This window comes from Vicugna pacos, chromosome 11 (genome assembly GCF_048564905.1).
Source record: "Vicugna pacos chromosome 11, VicPac4, whole genome shotgun sequence".
In the NCBI taxonomy this organism is placed as follows: domain Eukaryota; kingdom Metazoa; phylum Chordata; class Mammalia; order Artiodactyla; family Camelidae; genus Vicugna; species Vicugna pacos.
The window spans coordinates 63431305-63448771 of NC_132997.1; the positions used below are offsets into that span (position 1 = coordinate 63431305).

At 35.1% G+C, this 17467-nt stretch overlaps 1 protein-coding gene across 6 annotated transcripts in view; it reads left to right on the forward strand.

The window, feature by feature from the left end:
- Positions 1-17467, forward strand: part of LOC116282436 (protocadherin-15-like) — a 504558-nt gene that overhangs the window by 225687 nt on the left and 261404 nt on the right. For 4 of the 6 annotated variants that reach the window (XR_012077458.1, XR_012077457.1, XM_072971514.1 and 1 more), the window contains exon 4: positions 13118-13197. The exons of the other annotated variants lie outside the window; for them this stretch is intronic. The gene's annotated coding sequence lies outside the window, so the exon portion shown is untranslated. The remainder of the gene's footprint in view (positions 1-13117; positions 13198-17467) is intronic. 6 annotated transcript variants of the gene reach the window in all.

The following is a 17467-nucleotide window of genomic DNA, read 5'->3' on the forward strand; positions in this document are numbered from 1 at the left end:
TCCTGCCTCAATGACCCTTCTCCTACAAAAATCTTCCAAAATATGAAAGAATTAAGTCCTAATATAATTGAAGTGCATGGTTATCTTCAAGTTGGAACAGAAGGGTTCTTTCCTTGGTTATTCATTCATTCATCAAAGATTTGGCAAACTGTGAGGACTCTGCAGTTGTACAAGACACAAGCACCCATAAGCATACATATTTACATATTTTATACAGCTGACCTTGCAAACTTTTTCTATTTGACTATCGTCTATTCCTTTCAACATCAGAGTAATGAAAGAGAAAATGTTAATAACACTTATCATATTCTGAATTTAATTATACCAAAACTTTATTTTACACTATGTCAAGTTGAGATAATGGTGGCATTAGAGATGCAACAACATCAATAATCAAGTTAGAGGAAAACCTTTTCAGTCATTATTAGATTTTCTCTGGTGTTAACGCTTAATGTGCAGTAAAAATAAGTTAGTATAATATTTTATTCTATGTTACATAAACTTTATAGAATGTTCCTTAGAAAGTATATTATGTGCTTGTTTGTTTATGTAAATGTTACTTTTGAAAGTCACTAGCTTTTAAATACATTTCAGGAAAAGATTTCTGCAGTTTTGGAAAATTTCTGGGTTTCAAGTTGCTAAGCTGGTACTTGAACATGGCAGTGGTTAAAATATAATATTGAGGAAGTTAATTATTTTGGGTCAGTTTCCAGCCATTTTGACTTCCAAATGGGTAGTGTGTTAAAGACAGCGACATATACCCTTTATTCTTATGCTTTGTGCTTTTTGGCTCATTTTTCTGCTGGTTTACCTTCTACCCATTTTACTTTTGTGTTCCACTTCACTGCGTCCAGCTGAGTGTGAACTCCAGTAGAGAATCCTCTCTATTCAGTGTTGCATTCTGGGTGGCCTCAGAGAATTCTTTTGAGACTTCATAAAGAATGTTAACATAATAGATAGCAAATCCTCTCATAAGACCCTGCCTGGCTAGTCACTAACCCCTCAAATGCAGAATTTTAACCATATAATTCAGTACAGCAGTTAGTGTCAGTAGCACTTTTGGTTAAATTCAGAAAGGCAACTTTTTGAGGAGGTGAAAATACAGAAAGCACTCCATTCTCTAACTTGACTCACCCTTGATTCAGGGAGCAAGACTGGGGAGTGGGTTTCCACTTAAACTTTAGTATCCTCCAGTCCTCTCAGCCAGAGTCTCTGTGTGGTGCACACACTGCCCTCCATGTAAGAGAATCCTTGTTTTCCTCACAAGCACTGTGTGGTAATTTGGAAATAGCTACTCCATTTTGTGTCTACTGTTTTCTTGCCCCAATAAGTCAAACATCATTTCAAATTTAAAAATTCACAAAATACACATGCTAGGAGGTAATTAAGCACACTAGGGGAGAAAAGAGAATTTTCCCTTTCCTAAAAAATTTGATTCAAAGAATCCTTTAAAAAAAAAACATTCATCATTTTTAAATTAAAAATAATAAATCTTTTGCAGACATGTTTCCTTAATTAAAAATAATACACAGAAGCAGAAAAGAGTAAGAGAGGAGACTCATAATTTGAACCCAACTCAATCCTGTTCTTTGAGGCTAAAACTAAAATAATTGCTCTGACACATTTAAACTTGGCTAAGTTTAAAAAAATTAATTATTAATTTAACACAATTTTCTGGAACATAACACATCACGTGCATTAAACGATAGTCATCAGGCTCATGGTGGGAATTTATTGAAAAGTTTCCATGAAATTTATAAACTTTGTTGAGAATTTAATAGTGTTATCAGTGATTGCTGGAGGTGGGTGTGTATTTCTGCAGTTGTTGTAAATATTCTTAAAAAGAGTCATAAGGAAGCCTTTGTCCAGCCACAGATCCCTCTGCTAGAGGAGAGTCAGAGAAAGCAAAGATGTGTAGGCGTTAGGAAGACGTGTGTCTGAATTTCTGTTGAAAGAACAGGGAGAGTAGTGTATAAATGGCAGGACTTCAGTTAGCACAAAATGTTGTTCTTCAGTTCCAGTATCTCCCCAAACTGTATTCTACCATCTTGACTTCAACAGAAACAGTTTGTTCTCCGTTTGTCTCTCTCCCACGTGGCCTTGCCCTACTCTCTCTTGTCATGCACACACATAAACACGCACTTCATAAAATTAAGATTTCTGATGATGTTATTGTAGTTTTCAAAGTCATCTAAATAACACCTCTTCTAACCTGAGTTCATTATATTTGGATGCCAGATGGAACTGACTCTTTAGGTATCATTCTGCTTCATCAGGTATCAGCTCTTCTTAGTGACAAATGGTTGAATATATAGATATACTTCTACTTCTTTTAAATTGTCTTTCTTATCTCAGTGGAGTAACATTAAAAGATGTACGAATGGTTACCCCAACCATACTCTGTATTGTATTATGAGACACGCATACTAGACTCTGTACTAAAACTATATTCTTGTTTCCAGTCACAAGATATAATACATTATTATTATTATTATTTTTGCTTATCCTCACTTGTATTTTCAGTTGGGAACTCAGAACCCTGACCGTCATGCTGTGAGTCTGTGATGCATCAGGGAATATTTCTGAAGCTTCAATTGCTTATCAGATAATTTTACTACATTTATTGAAGTAAATTTGTTGAAAGGAAAGGAGGATCCCTTTCAACAATCCTCACCATATTTTAATGAAATTCATTCTGTTACAGAAATACTAAAACATGAGGATTGAGTAAGTAAGTGCATACGTACAGAAAAGCCTGGTAACTGTTAGAATAATATAAAGTTCATAACCATAACCTTCCATTTTAGTTGTATCTCTCAGGACAGAAAAAAATAACATTAAGCCAGTGAAAGAGTAAGTAAAGATCAAGTGTCAGCCTGGCAGACACCTATATATCACAATTAAGTTGTTTTCTAATTATAAATGTATTCATTGGCATTCAGCTCCAGCTCTAGCACGTCAGAAAGCAATGTTAATATTCTGACCCAGAGGTCTGGAAGCATTAGGTTTGCCTGATTGTTAGGCTTACATATTAATATAGGATGTACCTTTGTTTGGCTCAAATCTGTCTCCCTTGAAGCGCGATGCCAATTATTTTCCTTGCCATTTTTTTCCAACTGGCAGGGCACAGAGCTACTTTCTCAGTTCTCGCTGAAGTTCATGAAGCCAAACGAAGCAAAACCAATGAAAGGGATGCTTTATTTAGACTTTTTTTTTAAAGGGCTTCCTGGATATTGCTGAGGAAACAGCCTCCAGTATTACATTTCAAAAACTATCTGAAATGTGTGTTAGATTTCCCTGGCTCTGTAAGGACTGTAAAAACTGAAAATGAACTTTCAGCTGTGCTGTGTTCCTCTTTCCAGTCATCAACTTTTATTAAATTTGCACGACATGTCATGGTGCTCTTCTTTTGTTTGTTTTTGTTTTTTTTCCCCAATAGTGTCTGCCTTCCTACTTCTTTGGCAATATCAAACCTTATTTACTCTGGAGTTTCTGGATGACAACTGCTTGCTATAAAATAGTTAAGGCAGTCTATAGCCTCTGGTCTCATTCTGTGCTATGAAAAGTTAAAGAGTTTAATTTATCCAAAAGGTGCTTTAATCTGTTTCAAAGAGATTTGTTTAGATCAAATAAAAATAAAGTTTAATTTTACTGATTATACATAAAAATAAACAAGAGATTCTTTTGATGTAGTTATAGAAACTGGGTCAGGGATTATAAGCAGACTCATAACGGCAAAGTGCACACATACATTAAGATCAGTTTGATTTTGTATATAGTTACAGCACTAAATATTATTCCCAATCTTTGCTGACATCAAAAATCTAAAAAGAGGTATCTTGGTAGAATTCCAGAACATGCAGTTTAAAACTAGAATCTTAGATGAATCCTTACAGGACCTAACGACTAAATTTTCTCATGGGGTGTAGACCTTAATGCATTAGAAAATATCCATGGCTGTAAGAAAAGAAAATAAAGGACAGGCCACAGCTTACCAAGCCTGAGTTACTAGAACGAGAGACAATGATGTCCAGAAAGGCACCTGAACAAAAGATACCGTGTAGAAGAAGAGGCTGCTAATAGTTTTAATAGGCCTGAATGGAGAAAAACTATAAAATTGTAAGAACTCTACCAATTAAATGATTCTCACTTGTTCTTTCTCACTCTTTCTGCCTCTCTTTGTGTCTCTGTTTCTGTCTATCCTCATCTGTCTCTCTGTCACACACACACACACACACACACACACACAATCCCCATTACTTTTTCTTCTGCCTTACAAATTTAAATTACCAAGGAAGTTCATGAATTTTATAGTAACATAAAGGGACTAAGACCAGGTTCCTTGGTATACTTAAAACTCTTCGCCTGTCACGTGATATATTCCCCTAATTCTGACCTTCTCCTTGTGGTAAAAATTATGTATGCTCATTAAAATGAGATCAAGCAATGCTGAACCAATGTCCTGTCACATCAAAATAAACATGGATGGGGAAGGGTAAGAGCTCAGTGGTACAGCTCATGCTTAGCATGAACAAGGTCCTGCGTTCAATCCCCAGTACCTCCGTTAAACAGAATAAATTTAAAACAAAACATGGTTGACGTCAGATAATTTTCAATCTAGACATCTCTATAAGCATACTCGTGGGTAGAAAAAGAGATGGCCACAAGACTAGCTGGTTATCTAGAATGACAAATGTGTTTATGAAAATGGATTATAATATGCCTGCTATATTTAATTTAAATTTATTTAAATTATTTAAATTTAAATTTAAATTATTTAAATTTAAAATATTAAATTTAATTTTGTTTTTATTTAAGAAAAGAAAATAAGTTAAATGAAAACTGAAGGAATGATGAACTTGAAATAATAGTGTTTTAAAGATTCATAGAAGATTAATAAGAAGGTTGCAAAAATATTACTAACTTAAAGCCACTATTTTAAACTGAGTTTTAATATTGCTTAATATAGACTGACTCCTTGATATGAAAACTTTAGATGATAGTTATCATTTCTCCCAATTTTGTAATCACATTAAAAAATCTGTAACAGTTTTCAATAATTACATTCAGTTTTTCAATTGTATTCCCACAGTTTTCATTCTTATATAATTGCATTCAGTTCTCACTTCTCATTCTTTCAACATCATTCTTCAATACTGCCTGAATTCTTTATTTTTCTTAATTTTTAATTGACTCAGTATGTGTATGTGTGAAGACTCATGGTAGTTATATTAGCTAGTTTTTTTTCCCACATTTAAGAATGTTTTCATTGTTTTTGTTTTGTTTATGCATAAACAATATGTTGGCTGGGTATATCTTCAGGGCATACTTTCCTTCCTTTAGAAATTTGTAGACGTTTTCTGCTAACTTCTAGTTTTGATTGTCACTTCAGAAAACTCTAAAGCTGCTTAAATTTCCTTTTTATAAGGGAATTTGATTTTTCAGTCTGCATAACTGAAGAAAAAATATTTTCTAGCCTTCATACTCAATAACTTACTGCGGGTATGTTGTTGTCGTGGCCATTTATATCCACTTTTTCCAGAATATGACTTGTCTTTTCAGATCTTATAGTCAGCTCTTCATTCTTCTCAGAAAGTTTTCTCTGAAATATTTTGAACATCTTTTTGGTCCGTTTTGAAGAGGTTTTGACCTCAGTGATAGCAATTATTCTCTTAGACTGACATTGCCCTGTACGTATTATCTTCCCTCTAATTGTTTGACATTTTCTGTTTTACATTCACTTCAATTATCTCAAATTTTGCTCTGTCAGTAATTTAATTTTCAGTTATGCTGTTTGTTAATTATTAGTCCTGCAGTAGTATCTTTTTAAACCATTTATTAGTTCTTCGATTCCCTCTTTATTGGAATCTATTATTATGTTTAATAGATTTATTTAATTCATGCTATTGTTAAGTTGGTCAGTAATGTGAAAATACTGGTGAGATCATTTCTTTTGTTCCCAGGGTGATGCTTTGTTCTGTCCTGGATTCCTCACATCTCTCTTGAGATGCATGTATCATTTTCAAGGCTTTATTTCATTGCTTAAATATAGTCACTGTCTAACTGCTCTGATACAGGGTGGATCACTTTCATGTTCAAAAAATATGAAATATATATTTTTTATTTTGAATATAAAGCTTAGCTGAGACTGTGCAGTTTTTGTATGTGTGTGTGTGTGAGAGGGAGAAAGAGAGAGAGAGAGAGAGAGAGAGGATATATTTCTGTTCTTTCTTTAGAGATTTTATTCATGTACTATAAAAATGTTCTTTCAACCTTGGCATTTATTCTGCCTGAGTTGGGAATACCAACTCTTCCTGATCATTCAGTCAACTGAGTTTGAAGTCGTGGAATTTTTTAGTCTGACAGATTGAGTCAACCACTCAAACAGTTCTTTAATTTTAGTGTAATCATCCTTCCCCATGAACTCTAATTTCCTTCTCTCCAGACTTGAGGACTTTGGTGATATTATCTGAACTTACCAGAATGATTTCTGAGAAGTATGAATGGATTTAGGAGCCTCTAGATTCCCCCATTTCTTGGAGGAATATCACTTTAGTTTGTAATCTTGCCTTTATGAGCTGTTTCTGATGGTTTTTAGTTTGCTCAAAATTTTTTTTTTACTGTATTTTTCTTGTAAGTGACAGTTTATTTCATTATGTATATGGGAAAAAGATTCTGTGACCTACTGACATTCAAATATCTCTCCTCAAAATTTCCTTGCCAGTGATTTAAAAATATGCATGTAATTTTTACATAGAATTCTATGATAATCGTGTCTGGCTGAGTTTTGCATGAAATGCTGTGACTCTTTTATAATTCCTTCTGCTTTGTACTCAGTGGTGGCTATATGAGCATGGGGGTGTGTGTGCATGAGGGGTGCTCATGTCGGTGAAGATGTGTGTGTTGTTGGGTGATGTGTGTTACTGGGGATGTGTATGAGCGCAGTAGCTATGTGTGTGGGAGCTATGTGTGTGTATGTATACACATACATGGCTATGCGTATTTAGAGGATTGTGTGTGTATGTGTATGTGAGAGAAAGAGAGAGAGAGAGAATTTCTGTGTGAATGGAAGCTTCTAATGTAAGCAAAACTGATAGAAAATTGAGAAATGTCATAAATGTTGAACTTACAGGTTTGGAGATAAATATTGACAGTTTTAACCATACTCATATTAGCTCTAGAGGTAATTCGTTTTGACCATGAGGGTATCTTTGTATCCTTTTTGCAGCACAGGTCTACTGACACTGATTTTTGAAATTCTTATTGTCTCTGTTAAACATGATATTGTAATTCAGTAGCTGACTAAGCTACCATTCTTTTTGCTCTTCTGACTATAATAGCACTGAGCGTCACCAGGAGAATTATTCACCCCCAGTTGTATCTTAGCATTTTTCAGTGAGAAGTCACCGGGCATGAACAACACAGTTAACTGACCTTCAACTCTCACTTCATGTGCTGCATGAAGTAAAGGTCCTCAGTGGATTTTTTTATAAGTTGAAAATACCATGGGTGCTGTATCAGCATGAACCTGAAATGGTCAGAGGTTAACATAATACAGGCTAGAATAGAGAAAAAACAAACACTTGTAGAACCAACTTCATATTTTCAGTGTTTCAGTTGTTATTGATCACTAAATGCTGTCTAAACAGAGCATATAAGCTAAGGCATTTTATACATGTATATAACCTATTGTATATAGCTTTCATTTCAATCTTACATTTTAAAAATGCTAAATAGTCTCTAAGAATATATAAGGACAGAAATTTAGTATTTAGATTTAGATTTTTAGTATTTAGATTTTTCTTAAAGTAACTTCCTCCCTTCCTCCCATCCTCCTTCCCTTCCCTTCCCTTCCTTTCTTCCTTCCTATGCATATTGTAAAGAACATGAGTTTGGCGAATTACTAAAAGTCTGAGTTACTGAGTTTTAGATGGGTAGTAGGCACTGTGTTAAGCATTTGATATCCATTACAGTATTTGCTATATGAGTGTTAACATATCCATTTTATAAGTGAAGAAATTGAGTCCAAGAAGTTGAGTAACCTGACCAATAATTGGCATTCAGAGTCAAAGCATTCTAGAGTCAGAGATTCTAACAGTTCGGTTATATTGGTTATTAAAATACTTTAGTACCAATTAACAAGTAGTTAATTCTCCAGGACCCCAAGGACACCTAGTCTACCCACAATCAGACACGAAAGGAGGTAGATCTGGTATGAAAAAAAGTCTTCAGGAGTCCCATGAACTCCAACTGCAGTCCTTTCTGATTAGTCTGTGCCCAAAATACATTGACTGCTAACAATTTTATATTGCCCTGTGTGTTAGGCAAGGTTCTCTAGAGAAGCAGAACCAATAAGATGGGTAAATGGAGGAGGAAACAAGGGAGAGAGAGGGGAAAAAACAGAGAGAGATTGACTTTAAAGAATTGGCTTCCATGATTGTGGGGGCTGGCAAGTCTGAAAAGTAAAGAGCAGGCCAGTAGGTTGGAAACTCAGATAAGAGTTGATGTTACAGTCTTAAGTCTGAAAGCAACAGCAGAGTCCAGCAGATTAGAAACTCAGGCAGGATGTCTCTGTTGTGGTCCTGAGGCAGAATTCCTTCTTCTTTGGGAAACCTCAGTCTGTGCGCTTAAGGCCTTCACCTGCTAGCATGAAGCCATGCGCATTGTGGAGGGTGATCTGTTTTATTCAAAGTCTAATGATTATAAATGTTAATGGCATCTAAAAAATACCTTCACAGCAACTTCTAGAGTGATGTCTGGCCAACTAAACTAGGCAGCATAGCCTAGCCAAACTGCCACATAAAATGAATAAAATAATACTTTGTAATATCTGCATTTTAATAATGGTGCAGTCTTGAGACAGTTCTTTACCATTTCCGAGACTCTTTTCTATCAGTAACACATGGCTAATGACCCATAGCATATAGTGTATATTCTGTGTATATATGTTAAATATGTATAGTATATATAAACATAGTTCATATGAATTTTATATTTATACATGAGAGAGAGAGAGAGTTTGTTATTCCATTTTTCTTGCCTGAATATAAGATCCCACTCACTAGCTGTGCAGTCCTAGTAATTTTTCCCCTATTAATCTTCAGTTTGATCACCTGTAAAATGTAGCACATTGGAGTAGAAGTTCTCGAATTCTCTTGCAGCTGTAATGTTTAAACAGCCAATGATGTCACCGTTTCAGTGACTATTATCTCATTATTCATGAAACTCCTAACTGATCTCTATATTTACCTGTTGACACGAAGAACGTTGCCATCATATAGCACTAATGATCAAACAAAAGAAAGTCCTCATTTTTCTATTAGTGAGAATAGCTTCGAGCTGAACCATTCACGTTTTCTTGTCTGGTTGCCCTGGTGACCAAAGCCACACACTGGTGGTAAGAGAGATCAGTACCCAGGGAACACAATTGTTTTTTTTATTTTACTGCAAACATACTGTATAGGATTAAGATTGAGTTGTATATTAGCCCTTTAGAGATGGGATGTACCTAGGCATGGAAATATATAAACAACAACAAAAAAATAAGCTGCATCTTTCATAACAGGATTATATTCCAAATGCACTCATTTACCACTTCTAGTGTTTTCATTTTCCTGGTGAAAACATATCCACACAATCTCTCCTAATGTATGTATCTAAGTAAAATTGGCATTTAAAATAAATGTGTCACCAAAAAAATGTCACTGGTGCCTAATTTACATATTCCATTGATTATTTGTGCTCACAGTTAATTCAGGTCTGACTGGTCTACTGTGACTGATTCAGCTGGGCAGTAATGGAATATCACTGCCAAAGCTTCTCCTGGGGTTCCTCAGCCTGTTCCAAACCGGTCTCTTCATGTTAACAGCCTAAAGGGACATCAGCCGTGTGAATAGGTTTTTCATGCACCACACTTTGGTATCAAGTTAGAGAATGGGAACATAAAAGAAGCTTTAGAAATACAGATACTTCAAAAGCAATACAATCTGCAAATAAGTTCAAATTACCTGAATTAAGAGGATTTGCATCCTGTGGAAAATATGCCTAAATCAATATACAGAGATGCATGCTTCAGTTTGTGCATTGTTTTTTGGGTTTTCCCCCAGCCAATATTAGTCAACCTATGTATTTTAGATTTGGAGCTCTCTAGGAGAATCCTTATACTTTGTCTTTTCTCTGTTCATGGGGTCTAGTGAAGTACTACAGCTGGTTAACCACTTAATAAAATAATTCTTTTATGATGATAGAACTCCCCCAAACTCTTCAAACTAAAGAACATTTAATTACACTTTCCTTTCAAATGTAACGTGTCCCTGGAATCGCAAACATATCCATTGACATGGAGTTCAAGATCATTTCCTTCTTGTGTCATTTTAGCCTTTGGGTATGATGCTGTGTTCACAGGATGACAGTTTGTTTCTAAACCAGCAGTTCTGTTTCTAAAACTGTAGTATATGGTTCACACAAGCATTGAAAATTTGAATTGTGAGTAGACCAAATCTTCACTCAAAACAAGTTGTAAAATTATTCTCACAAGTTAGCAGACATCACACTGTAAAAAACTGATAAGATGGAAAAAAAATAAAGGTTTAAAAATCATCCAAAGCTATACTTGATTGAAATTTTGAAATTATCAAGATGTTGGTGTTTCTTTGAAATGTATTTGATATTTGAACGTGAATTATTTCAAATGTTGAAAATATTTTTGCTGTAATTTTATAACCTCATTATTTCATTTGATGTTTCCCTAAATCTCACAAAAAATAAAATCTTAAGAGCATGAAAAAGTTAATGTAAATAATTTTTATTAGCTCAGGAATTTAAAAAAATGTAGTTAGCTTTTATCCCAAATCTCTATTTTCAGGAATCTAAATAAAAATATTTCTGTGAGGGATTTTATTAGAATTTATTAAATTAAGCACTGGGTACATATGCATAGTGGTAGCCTACTTCTTCCAAGAATACATTAACTTTCCATAAGGACAAGCGCCCTCTGGAAAGGTATATGGTTATTTCATATTTGTGCATAATTGCATTGATTTTGTTGGTAGCTACTCCGTTACTTGGCCCTTGCCTATTCATTTTGTGAGGTACCAGAAACTGAGGAAAAGCAGACAGTTTATTTGCTGATTTATTCCCATTATTAGAGAATATTTTAGAAGTGTATGCTGATAGGTGCAGCAGAGCTTGCTGTTTCCTTTGAACATTTTTTTCCTGAGAATAATTAGCATTATTATAAGTTAGAAGTGAAAATAGATTTCAGTGTTTCAATGTTGATACAGAATTGGATGACCTGAATGAAACTGATTAAGTATCTCCCTGTAAGCCTCCATCTATGAGGCACTACAGATGCTGGAGCAAAGTAACAAAGGAATATATTTGCAGAGAAATGAGGAGATTTATCCACTTTCAGAAAGCACACTGATAGGTGTACTCCGTCTGTGAGTGGAACAATGCACAACTGAAAGCAAAGTGACTTGCAGCTTTGGCTACAATGGCCATAGAATTTAGGATCAAGCTAGATATTTTTGAGAAGAAAGGGAAGACTTTGTTAATAAATGAGAATAAACCAGGACTGCCCAGCTGCCCAGCTTGTCTTCTGTGTTTTAGACAACCAGGAAACACTGGACACTTGCAAGCTCAGTCATGAGATACACAGGCACCATTCTGTATCAGAGAGTAAGCAGTCAATTCATGGCTTTTGAGTTGAGCACAGTAATTTAATTGGCGTTGCCTAAATTTTAGTCCTGGTTCCAACACTTACTAGATGTTTAACTCTGGACAAGTTATTCATTTTGGACTTTAAACTTCTCATTGAATAATGGGGACAAGAATAGTACCCATCTCCTGGTTTTATGGGGTAATTTCATAAGATTTTGCACGTAAACCGCTAGAAACAGTACAAATCATCATTTGTTTGATCAACTATACTTCCTTCTACCAGAATACTTTTTTTGGTGGTATTATTATTATTATTATTATTATTATTATTATTACTATTATTATTAGTTTCAATTGTGTAATTAGAGTTTAGAATGAGAATCTAGATTCCAAGCTGACCTCATAAGAAGTCTCTCTGCTTTTTTTTTTACCACACTTACTATTCCACTGCTATTCACTAGGACTTTCTCATACAAAACAGATAGAATAACTCTCTTAAAACCTTCCAGTACTTATCCATCATACTTGAAGTAAAATCAACAGTTCTACGTACAAAGCCTGTGTACAAATGTAATCCTTGGAAATCTAATTTCCTGTCCCTCTTTCTGTTGCTCATCTCTGCACATAGTACCTGTCTTCTTGCTGTTTTCTAACACATGCTAAATTCAGAGACCTTCAGGGCCTCTGCACTTGAAATTTCCTCAGACAGGGACTTTCTTCATCAGATCTCCAAACTAGTCACTACATTCAGGTTCCTGCTTAAATCCCCATCTGAAAAGGGACTTCCCTGACCCCTTTCTGATGACCCTGTTTCTTTACCTGGCTTTATTTTTCCTTACAGCACATGCCGCTATCCAATGTTAAATGTATGTTTATTTTCTGTTTCTACCATTAGAGTATACGTTTCGGTATGTCATATATGTTTTACTGTTGTATCCCAACACACATAACTGTGTCTGGTACACAGGAGGTACTGAAAACTATCTGTTTAATGAATGCCTGAATGAATAATGAATTAAATTACTGAGTAGATGAATGCATTCATAGAACTCATGTTTAAATGTGTTTAAACAGATGAAAAGGGTAGCAAATGTATAATCATCAGCAGTTCCATTTGTAATTAGATTGTTTTCAGAAAGAAATATATATTTATATACATATATGAATACATATACACACACATTTGTACAACATTGTTAAGATTTGACAGAGTAGTTAGGTTCTTACTTGAAAAAAGTTTTTTGTTCAACTAAAATCTATAATTATAAGTAGAAGTTAAGTATATGCTAAATTCAGAATGTGGGTCAAGTGCAATAAAACCTATAGAACTCATAAACTGAATTATAATGAATTTATAAGCTTGGCAGTACAGATTTTCAGGGTCTAAAATTCTAGTTCTGTATCTACCATCACTTGTTTTTAGTGACCCTAAGAAGGCTATCTCCTCTTTCACTAGGTCTCTTCAATTGTAGAATATTATCTTCAGACTTTAATCATCCTCACACTCTGTGAGTAGATACATGGGTCCAAGCCAAGGTATGTTAATGATTCTAATATACTGAATATTTTACTGAAGACTGTATCTAAGACCTGTGTCTTTCTGAAACCTAATTGATATTTAATGCAACGCATCACTGCCCAAGGTAGTTGATCACATAAGCCATAGTGTTTATGAAATATCCAGAACAAAATAAAGTTAGTTTAGTTTTCCGAATAAGCTATTCAGTTTTACAAACACACATGTATGTGTGGATATATATGTGTGTGTGTGTGTATATATATATTATATGTATGTATGTATATAAAATTATATATATTATATTATATATATATATTCTTTTTGAAAGTAGCTTATTTGGAGGAAGTATAATTGTTTCATATGAAAGCTTCTTTTATCACCTGCAGCAAAGACCCATCCCTAATCACCTGTAAGGAAAATCTGCTTTCTCACACATTGTTGAGCATTGATGTTTAGGGAACTTGGAACAGGGTAAATAACAATAAATATCTGTTGTCTTTGCCAACTACATGAAATTTCAGTGAGTTCTATAGTAATTTTAAAGGTTTCAATAAGCCCAGCAAGCAAGTTAATAAGATGCACTTGTTTTCTGCCAATTCTCCTGTGTTGAAAATCAGGACTCCGCTCCCAGTGGACAGAAAAGGAATGAAATGTATTTGATTTAAATGACTATGTACTGAAATTGCTTTACCTCTTACTGTCTATCTTGCAGACTTCAGGAAAAAATAATTAAAACTAAAACGTACATTGTTGCAACTATAACAGAGTGAAGACACTCTAAGACCACAACTCAGGAAACTAAAAACAAGATTTTCAATGGTTTGTCTTCTAGTCACTGGTCAAAAACTGCCCAGTTTAGGATTATTGGATGGTACCATCTGTTGTTTAACAGTTTATGAAAAAAAAAGTGTTTACTTTAGTGTTTTCTTGAGCAAACGTATGAAAGCAATTATAAATATTTGTCTTCTGGTTAGTGGACTCGAGAGCTGTCACACTTTCACACTGAGTATTTGTTTTTCTAGGGAGCACTTAAGCTATAACAATGACATTGCTAGTTGTAGACATCACTCTCCTTTTGTAGAAGCCACTGTCATCCAGAGGTGAACTGTCTATCAGGCCATCTGCTACCAGAAGACATTTCCTGGCTTCTGTTTTCTACAACGCATGTATTCCCATATGTGCACTTGGAACCCAGATCCTAACAGGCCCAGAAGTCCAACCAGAGTCTTCTTAGTGTGTTTTCAGTAGGAAAAGCAATTAGCTTTCATCACAAGAGACAAGTTCTAATGATTGTGTGTGTTTGTATAGTGTGTTATGTTCAAAATCCTGAGTCTGTATCTAAGCTCAGTAGAAACAAATGCTAAAATTAATTACTGACATCTTTGAGGGAGGGACGAGTGGTCATGTCCTGGCTTTATATCCACTTTCTAGGGTATAGATTATCCTCTCTTTTAGGATTTAGCAAATGGGGAAAATGAGGGCCTTTTAATTGCTCCTTTTTTACTGATTAATTTAATTCAATAGTCAAAATTTTCCCTCTTTGCAAATTTTTAATTGTCATTTTTTCCAGTTTTGTTGAGAAATAATTCTCATACATCACTGTATAAGTTTAAGATGTACAGCGTGATGGCTTGATTGACATATATTGTGAAATGCTTATCGCAGTAGATTCCTCTAACGTCCTTCTTCTCATATAGATACAATCAAAGGAAAAGAAAGAAAAAAGAGAAAAAATTCTCCTTGTGCTGAAAACTCTTAGGATGTACTCTCTTAACAATCTTCCTGTGTATCATAGAGCAGAGTCAGCTGTCGTCATCATATTGTACCGTACATCCCTAGTACTTATTTATCTTACCTAGAAGTTTGTACCTTTTGAACATCTTTCTCCAATTCCCCCTCCCCCAGTCCTCTGCCTCTGATAACCACAAGGTTGATCTCTATGAGTTGTTTGCTTTTTAAAATAGATTTTACATAAAACAGAGATCATACACTGTTCGTCTTTCTCTTTCTGATTTATTTCACTTAGTATAATGTCTTCAAGTCCATTTATGTTGTGGCAAATGGTAGAATTTCCTCATTTTTATGGCTGAATAGCTATGCCACGATTTCTTCATCCGTTCATCCATCAATGGGCGCTTAAGTAGTCTTCATGTCTTGGCTGTTGTAAATAATGCTGCTATAAACAGGGGGTGCCAGTATGTTTTTGAATTAGTATTTTTGTTTGGATATATTCCCAGAAGTGAAATTGCTGGAGCAAATTAAAACCACAGTGACTCATCACCTCATGCCTGTTAGAATAACCATCATTGAAAGACAAGAGATTAGAAATGCTGGTGTGGATGTGGGGCAAATCAGATCCTTGTGCACTGTGGGTGGGATTGTAAATTGGTACAGCCACCATGGAAAACAGTATGGAGGAAACTCAAAAAGTTAAAAATAGAACTACGCTATGATCCAGTAGTGCCTCACTCATATCTTTAGCGTAGATTTTTTAAACTATGTCTTAACATGCTTAAAATCTTGTAGGCTATTTGTATGATATGATTGAAAATTATGACTCATTGCTTACTTGTATTTACCCCAACATAGCAATTTTGTCTTAAAGTGTGAATCAAATTTGATTTTGAAGTCCCCCTCTTCCCCCTTATTCCACATACATTCTTCATGACTTGGCACAGTGCATTAATAGACCTACATATTATTTTTGGTGGGTGGGTTAATCTCATTTCAAATTGTCTCGTTTCAGCTGTGTCTTGCCATTTTATATTCTCATCACATATCTACCATTTAAGTCTATGCTGAACATAATTAATTTTGATGTGATTAACCATATTTGTATTAAACTATCTGAATGTCAGGACGAGTTCTCCACAAGGCACCCTAGGCTGAATGAAAGTTCCTAGATATCAGATTTACAGACTGATTTTTCAGCTTAAGTCAATAAACATTAATGGAGTCTCTATAAGGAAATTAGGTCCTTTGTTACGTTTCTGTGATACAAGTATAAAAAGATCAAGTCTCTACCACGTAAGGGGTAAAGATTTCATACAATAATGTCGAGTATAAAGAAAGAATCACTGACCATCTGAAGCTATCAGGAAATGTTTTACTGAAGAAGGATAACCTGCCATGAAATAGAATTTGTATTTAAAAGCTGTGAGTACTCACAGAAACATTTTAAACTGATGCTGTGATGGATTTATATAGTCAAGAAATCACTCAAGATTAGAGGCTATAAGAATAGGCTGTATGCTAAGTGAATGTATTATAGAGAGTATAATGTTTCCTGATGTATGTTTGGTGCACTATGCACCATGTCTACAATACTATCGATTGATTCCATATTCTAGTACAAAAATAACATACTAAGTGATATTTGCTGATTAGTCAAGAAGGTTGGGACTAGGATCTTACCAGACAGGAAGAACATTTAAATTGTATAAATAGAATATTAAAAGTAGAGAGTAACATTTTCATGTTTTGAGGGGAAAAAACATGGTGAAATTATTTCTGCCCATATAGTCCCTCCTTGTGGATTATTTAGGAGATTTAGGATTAAATGAAGATCTGCTGTGGGTTTGTTTGTTTCCCATGGAGACAAATAAGAGCACACCTGGGCTGCTGGCATATGCTCAGTCATGTCCACAGGGCCAGGTGAGGAAGGCAGAACCACACTTGCTTCCTTCTTGCCTCCTATGTCTTCTCTTCCCCATTTCCTTATGTTCTAAGAACTGTCCATTGACGCACATGATAGAAAATAGAGGAGACCTTAGGGGCCTTTGTCTTTAGACCAGAGGTGGCAGTCCTGGGTGGAGAGTGCCTCCAGATGCACAGGTGAGGCCAGGCTGTTCTTGCTCCTTCTTCAAGGCAGCAGGAGGGGAACAGCCCCCGTTCGCCATGCCAGGCACTAGCTGCCTGCCCTCTTTCCCTCAGTTGTAGCTGATGTTCTTTTTCCTTCTCTGATGGACCTTGGGTAACTGGGGACAAGCAAGGACTTGTCCTTCTGGTTCCATTCTCATCGTATCAATTATAATTTAACAATCCCTGCCAAGTGGGCTTTGATGCATATCTCTGTATCACACATTTAAATCCTGCAGCAACACTTTGGAATCCATAAACAAATGATAAATTTAAACATGGACTGAGAGAGCTGAAGAAAGAAAATACAACCTCTTGTGTTTTATGATGGAAACGCTTCTAGAGGCATTTAGACAGAAGATGTAAGCCTCTCCTTGGGAACCTGGGAACAATAAAGAGATGATACTAATCTACTTTGGTAGTAGGAAC